At 29.2% G+C, this 7096-nt stretch overlaps 1 long non-coding RNA gene across 1 annotated transcript; it reads right to left on the bottom strand.

The window, feature by feature from the left end:
- LOC104718598 lies at positions 438-1978 on the bottom strand. Its single transcript, XR_002033654.1, has 4 exons — positions 1913-1978; positions 1187-1308; positions 903-1103; positions 438-778 (listed from the first exon to the last, which is right to left on the bottom strand). It is a non-coding gene; the product is annotated as an uncharacterized LOC104718598 (long non-coding RNA).

Genomic DNA, 7096 nt, shown 5'->3' with positions numbered 1-7096 from the left:
GAGATCAATTACTTACGTATGATTGAAATCTTCCGAAGTTGGTGATTTGTAAGCGTTTGGTCAGAAGGTCTCTTGCACATTCTAGTGGATTGAAAACGAGGAAAGAGCTACCGTCCGGTGACCATGAGATTAGAGAATCTGTTGATGGATCATCCACCAACTCATACGCTTTCTTCAGGAAATCCAACGCCATGTTTCTTACTCCACCTTCCATAATCGAAATTCAAAGGTTAACAAAAAAATATCTGAGCCGCAAATCACAACCCTAAATATTACGTATGACCTCTCTCTCACCTGATGAATTCACGTGGACGTCCCGGCCTTTTTACCATACTTTTCTTTTTCAGTTTGGGCCTATTTGTTTTTATTTTTTAATTTATCTTTTTTTGTCGGCAATAGTAGTGTAGAGTGTATTATGAAAATTAAACAAATAGAGGTTATAAAATCCTCCTCCTGTAAATTAGTATACTAGATTACATTAGTAGATGGATAAAATAAATAAACGCTTCGATCTATTTTCATTATTTAACCGTACCAGGTCCACATCAAGCAAGCAAACAAATAAATAAACAAAAGCTAGCCCAAAATGTTTTTTTTATACTAACAAAAATAAATAAAGATAGACTCCATCATCTCGTGGTAATCCTCCTATTTTCAGCTGCTGCTACACATCATTAGGCGGCGGCGGCGGGGCAATTAGAGCCGGATTGGTAATAGCAGCGTTGATTAGATTGAGTAGGATGATGGCAGCCTGAAGGTCATGCATATTATTATTCAACTACAAACACACACAATAAATAAATAAATAAAATGAAATTAAAGTCAAAATTATTAGAGTCAAAAGTGTTAAAAACAAAAAAAAAAATTGAAATTAAAAGCAAAAAAAAGAAAAAATGTCTCACCGCATTGATGGAGTTTAAAATTAATGGAATCCTAGTTCTGAAAAAATTGAGTGCATTTGTTGCTACAACTCTCACTTCGTTCAATTCATCTTGGTTCAAATTCTCTGGAGGAATCTGTCCGTTATAATGATTAGGATTGGTGATATTAAGGATGGTTGTCAGTTTGTTGATGGCAAACTCAACATTCTGGAAATTATTCTCCTTCCAAACCAAACCAAAATTATTATTATTAGTAAGTATTCCGAAGTCACAAGAATGAATGAATCCGAATACAGAATACTTACTCCTTCAATGTACTCCTAAATCTGAGCGTGCCTAAAGTCAGTGAAGGCATCTACTGCTGCCGTTGCTACCCCTCTCAATTGGTTCAGTTCCTGCTCCGCCATTCTTGCCAAAAATGCACAACCTTCATGTCATCATCATCATAAGAAGAAGTTCAAAACCACAGACATTTATTAGTTATATTTTATAGGATTATTCAATTGGTTTAACAATAAATAATAAATAAAAAAAGGAAATCCTTATTTCTTAAAATCAATCGATCGATCTTAAACGGTTCCGAGTTCCAAAATTGTTTAGATCTATATCTCTATCTGTAAAACTAAATGGAAGTGGGTAAGAGTATCATTTGTTAGATCAGTAAAAATTATCTGAAACTTCCTTTTTGTTTTGGGGTTAAGTTTATATGAGAATCGTGATAAACATGGAATAGATCTGAAGAGGACAAAACAAAAACAAAAAAGCAAACACAGAGTATTAGTTAAGTGTTGTTTGAGTAAATTTCTCTAAAAGAAACGTTTCTGGGATATTCAATGAAATTGTTTGAGAAAAAAAATAAATGAAAATTTCACTCCATAAGAAGAAATCACAGACGACCAAAACAAAAAAAAAAAAGAAAAAAAAAAAGAAATCACAATAAATCGATAGAGGAAAGAATTTGAGAAAAAAAATATTACGAATAAGAAGAAAAATAAAACGTGGAAAGCAGAATAAGTAAATAATAATATTACCTTTGCGAAATTCACGCCGGAGGAGAACGATTCGGGGAAGCGACGATACTGATCTCTTCTTTCTCTATCTCTCGACTCTCTAAAAGATGATTTTTTGTAGGCATGAACATTTTAACCGAATCCAAAACCCGAACCCGAATCCAATCCGAAATAAGCAGTTCGGTTCAGATTCAGATAGTACTAAATATCCGATCGGATTTAGGCCCTGAATGGAAGCATATAATTTGCGGTATTGGCAAAAAAAAATATGAATAACGCACATAGTCACCATTCACCATTATTATTCAGTTGTTTGCGTTTTTCCATAAAGTAAAAAATGATTCATTTGTGTTTTTCTAACGAGTATAATAACTCATGGCCGCGTTTGGTTTTTGATCCTTCAATTATGCAGCGGGTTGTTTTAAAAAACGCATCTGAATAAACAAAATATTTATTTATGTTTATTTTAACTTATGATTTGAAAATAACTAATCAACATTCTATATATCAACAAATTTCTCTGTGTTAAATTTGTTTTAATTTAAAATTTTGTTAAATGATTTCATAAATTTTTAGTTTAAGTAAATTTGGATATTTAAGATTCAAAATAATTTTTTATTAACGCAAAGAATATTATAATTTACAATTATTTTAATTATCTATATTTTTACTAGTTAATAACTATTTTAATAACTTTATTCATATAATTATTTTAATAACAACAAAATCTATACATATATATAATTTTATTGTGAACCGCAGTTATTTTTTTCACCAATCAAACATTATTTTGTACCGCTTATTTTGGAATAACCGCACTTGTCCCGCAAATACATTTGTCCCGCACGTACCGCAGTTGAACCGTACCGCACTAACAAATTTTTTTTCCCGCACCATTAAAACCGCAGTTACCATTCGGACCCTTAGTTTCTTTGAAATTCGGATATCCGAACTAACCCGAAATAAATACAAAAATACATCTAAGTGGGTTTGAACCCAATACCTTAGGCATTTACAAGTTTATCATAAATCATTTTACCACCTTAGTTTTATGTCATACTATGAAAACGTTAATTATTTATATATATATAATTATGTATTCTAAAATTGATTTATTTTTTTCTTTCTTAATCAACAGAACCCATAATTGTTTTATTTTTTTTATTACCCAGATCAATTTTAGTAAAAACATGACAAGCAAATCTACAAGAAAAAAATATAGTTTGTGGGGTTTGAAGAGTGAGTGAGGTTGGAAGATAAATATGAATCATATCATATAATTTACTATAAATATTAGATTTGGTAGGAAATTTGAAGGATTTAATTTTTGAAGTAGTGGTCATGGATAAACAAATCTAGGGTTTTTTTTGTTGAAAAAGAGAGATAAAGAAGGAGACAACAAGAGGAAGATAGAAAGTTTTTTTTTTTTTTTCAAGATAGATTTTTTTTTTTTATGACTTCGGGTAACCCGAGATTACCCGAACCCGAAGACACCCAATTCGAACCCGATCCGATATTAGAAAATACCCGATCGGATTTTATATCTCTACGTCCGAACATCCAAATCCAAATCCGAATCCGATCGGATATCCGAATGCCCAGGCCTAATTTTTTTTGCCACTTTGGATTGTCAACCCTAAATGATGATTGATCGTGGATCTGTTGTTTTTTTTGGGCCTTTTAGTTATGGGCTTAATTTTCAATATTGTATGGGTTTTAGTCCTTCAAAATTATTTAAAACTACACTAATATGGGAAAAGTAACAAAAAGATATTTTACAAAAAGAACATTTTCGGCATTTTCTACAAATTTTTGATATTTTTGTTCAATTCAGTTTTCCTATAATACAATCTTATATTTGCTACAGATGTTTTTGTACAATAAGCTCAATTCTCACCTATGTAAAAACATGATCAACATAGATTCACTTATGTCATGAAAAACATTTTGATTTGTATATCATTATTTATATTAATATTTCATACCATTTTTTTCTGTACCTTTTTATCTATTTTAAATTTGGTACGGTAAATAACGATACCAAATACAGTAAAATATCTTTAAATTAATAAGATCTGGACCACAAAATTTTATTAATTTATAGAGGTTTTAATTTATCGATAAATTAATAATTTAAAAATAAGATACTTTGTTATAATATACACTCTTATAAATTTTTCTTAATTTATAGTTTCGTCTATCAAAATATGACAGATGTCAATAGTTTACTAGATTATTCAAGTGAAAATGATAAATGTTTAGAAGTTTAGAGTTTAGAAGAAATTGTTACTATCCTTCACGATGAAGTCCAATATGTATTGTGGTATCTTTAGAACCAATTACACGTAAAGAAACAACCATCGTGTCTATGACGCACCACAACTTTTGGATACAGTTTGAGAAAACAACACAAAAAATTTTTGATGCAATGATAAAGATTATAGATGAATTCCTACAATTATGCAAATTCAAGAATAGGCAAACAACAATAAAATCATATTTCACTAAATTTTTTTAATATAATTATTAATTTATGATATTTATAATCATATTTTTGCATAATTTTTTTTTAAAAAGTATTATCTTATTATTTTATCGAATTGTGTCATTTTTTACACCGATCCAACTCGGACCCTGAAAAAAATATTAATATATAGTAAGTATTAATTTAAAGAGATTATATAGTAAGGTTGATAAAAATGTAGGTTTTCAGTTTTTCTTTATTTGACAATTAACCTTTACATAATTGTCATATGTAATCTTGAGATTTTATGGTCAAAATATCATTCTTTCACATCTCAAAAGAAACAAAATACATTTTTTTTATATTATTTTTACCGTAATCCAAATATAATTATCATTTAATATTTCATGTGTTTAGCGTGGGCTAATACCTAATTAAACTTAAAAATGAAAAAAAAAACTCTTTTGGAAAAAAAAAATTGATATTTCAAAGTAAAAGACCACAATCTCTCCTCCAATCTATCCCCTTTATATTTTGTATGACTTGAAATTGCCTTCTCTTTTCCTCTTTCTCACTTCTACATTAACGATGGAGTTCTCCATTCTAAACTCTTTAATATATCTAATCTTCAGACCCATAACTTTCCAAAATTATTCTTATTCTTAAGATATATGTCTCAAGTTCGTCATGTGTACTCAAAAAATAAAGGTAAAACAGCTAGAACATTCATATATTATGCTTAATTATCATTTCGTGAAGAGGGATGTGCCTTGCAAGCTCATATTTTTACCCCCCATCTCTTTTTGCTTAAGTATATATTTTACCGTCTAATGTTCCAAATGTTATTATTAAACATATTGCTTGAATAACGTTTGATCAAGTCAACAATGGAGCAAAAGAAAATGAAATGAAATTTGTAAAACACAAAAGAAAATTGAAGCAATCATAATGAACTTCTAATGTGTTTTCTTATTAAGTGTGAAAAGACTAGAAAAGTGATTAATTAGGAACACAGTGTTTTCTTTAGAAATAAAATGTAATCCTAATGATCTCTTAGGATAGAGATGTTAAAACAAGTTAGTGTATTGATGGTCTAAGTAGTAGAAGTTGAGTCTATACAGACCAATATTCAAATTTCTAGACATAATTTTTCTTTTTTGCTATATACAGTAGAACCTCTATAAATTAATAAGGTCAGGATCATGAAATTTTATTAATTTATAGAGGTTTTAATTTATCGATAAATTAATAATTAATTAATTTATCGATAAATTAATAAAATATTAATTTATGAAGAGAATTTTTTATCGGAAATTCAAAGTTTATAAGAAATTGCTGCTACTATTTTTCTAGGTGATGATGAAGTTGAAGAAGATATGACGATACCTTTAGAACCAGTTACACTAAGGAAACAATTATCGCGTCAAGAACTCTCTACAATTTTTGGATGCGATTTGAGAAGACAACATCAGAAGTTTTTGATGTGGTCAGAAAGATTAGAGATGCTCTCCAACAAGAATGCAAATTCAAGAACAAAAAACAATAGATTCATATTTCACTAGATTTTCTTAGATATATATATATACTAATTTATTTGATTATTAATTTATGATATTGATGGGACCATATTTTTACATGAGATTTTTAAAAAAATTATTAATTTATTATTTTATCGAATAATGTCTAAAATTACACTAGTTCTAACTTGGGACCGGAGAAATTTATTAATCTATAGAAGTTATTAATTTACCGAGTATTAATTTATAGAGGTTGTACTATACTATACAAACTCATTTTGTTGATGTTATATCTGACCCAAATTAGTCTTTCGTTATATTTGAAACTTATATATCACGATTTTGGTTAAATTGGGGATTGTTTCTATTAGAGTACAGAGCAATGTTTAATACATTCATTCAATATATTTCGATAAGATAGAACTAAATAAACAATACTGTAGGTGCATGAATTATACATAAACAAAACATACTATTGTTGTTGTAGTTGTTGTTTCCCGTGCTTTTAATCTAGTTAGTTTAATTAGTCATGAAAATTTTTAACATTTTTTTTTGTTTTTTTCGCCATGCCTTAGTATTTTCTTCGTAACTGCTTTGCAACGATTGGATCCAAACTCCAAAAATTTGATCTTGCTTTCACAAAAGATATCAATAAGTTATATATATATATATATATATATGTCACTAGTACGTACTATGAATCCTCCTCGATAATAAGAAACCAAATGACCCTCAAATCCAAAAGCAAAATTGCTCTACAATTTAAAACTTAAACCCAGTCGTGGCATTAAGACTTGAACTGGAATTATTTGGTGATGCAAGAGCCTGTGTCTTCCATCTGATTCGCCGGTGGATTAAGGATTTCGTTGGCGATCACATCGACGGTGTTCATGATGTTGATGACGCCATTGAGTTGTTCAATGGTCGTTGCATGATTCTCGGCAAAAGTATGTAGTAACTCTAGATTATCTACGACGACATGATGCAAATCTAGCGCTTGTTGCTTCGATTGATTCAGTGCAGCATCCATGATAAGTGCAAGTTTCTGGGCAAATTAGAAGAACCAAAAAAATGCAAGTTGTTATCAAGAATAAGAAAAAACTCCAGATTTAATATAGGCATAAGCACATGAGTAGATAGATAGAAACCGGACATGAAACAGAGATACACATAAAAAAAAAAAAAAAAAAAAAAAAAAAAAAAAAAAAAAAAAAAAAAAAAAAA

Source organism: Camelina sativa, chromosome 10, assembly GCF_000633955.1.
Source record: "Camelina sativa cultivar DH55 chromosome 10, Cs, whole genome shotgun sequence".
In the NCBI taxonomy this organism is placed as follows: Eukaryota; Viridiplantae; Streptophyta; class Magnoliopsida; order Brassicales; family Brassicaceae; genus Camelina; species Camelina sativa.
The sequence above is the reverse complement of the archived record's forward strand: the minus strand, read 5'-3'. Positions and strand labels throughout refer to the sequence as shown.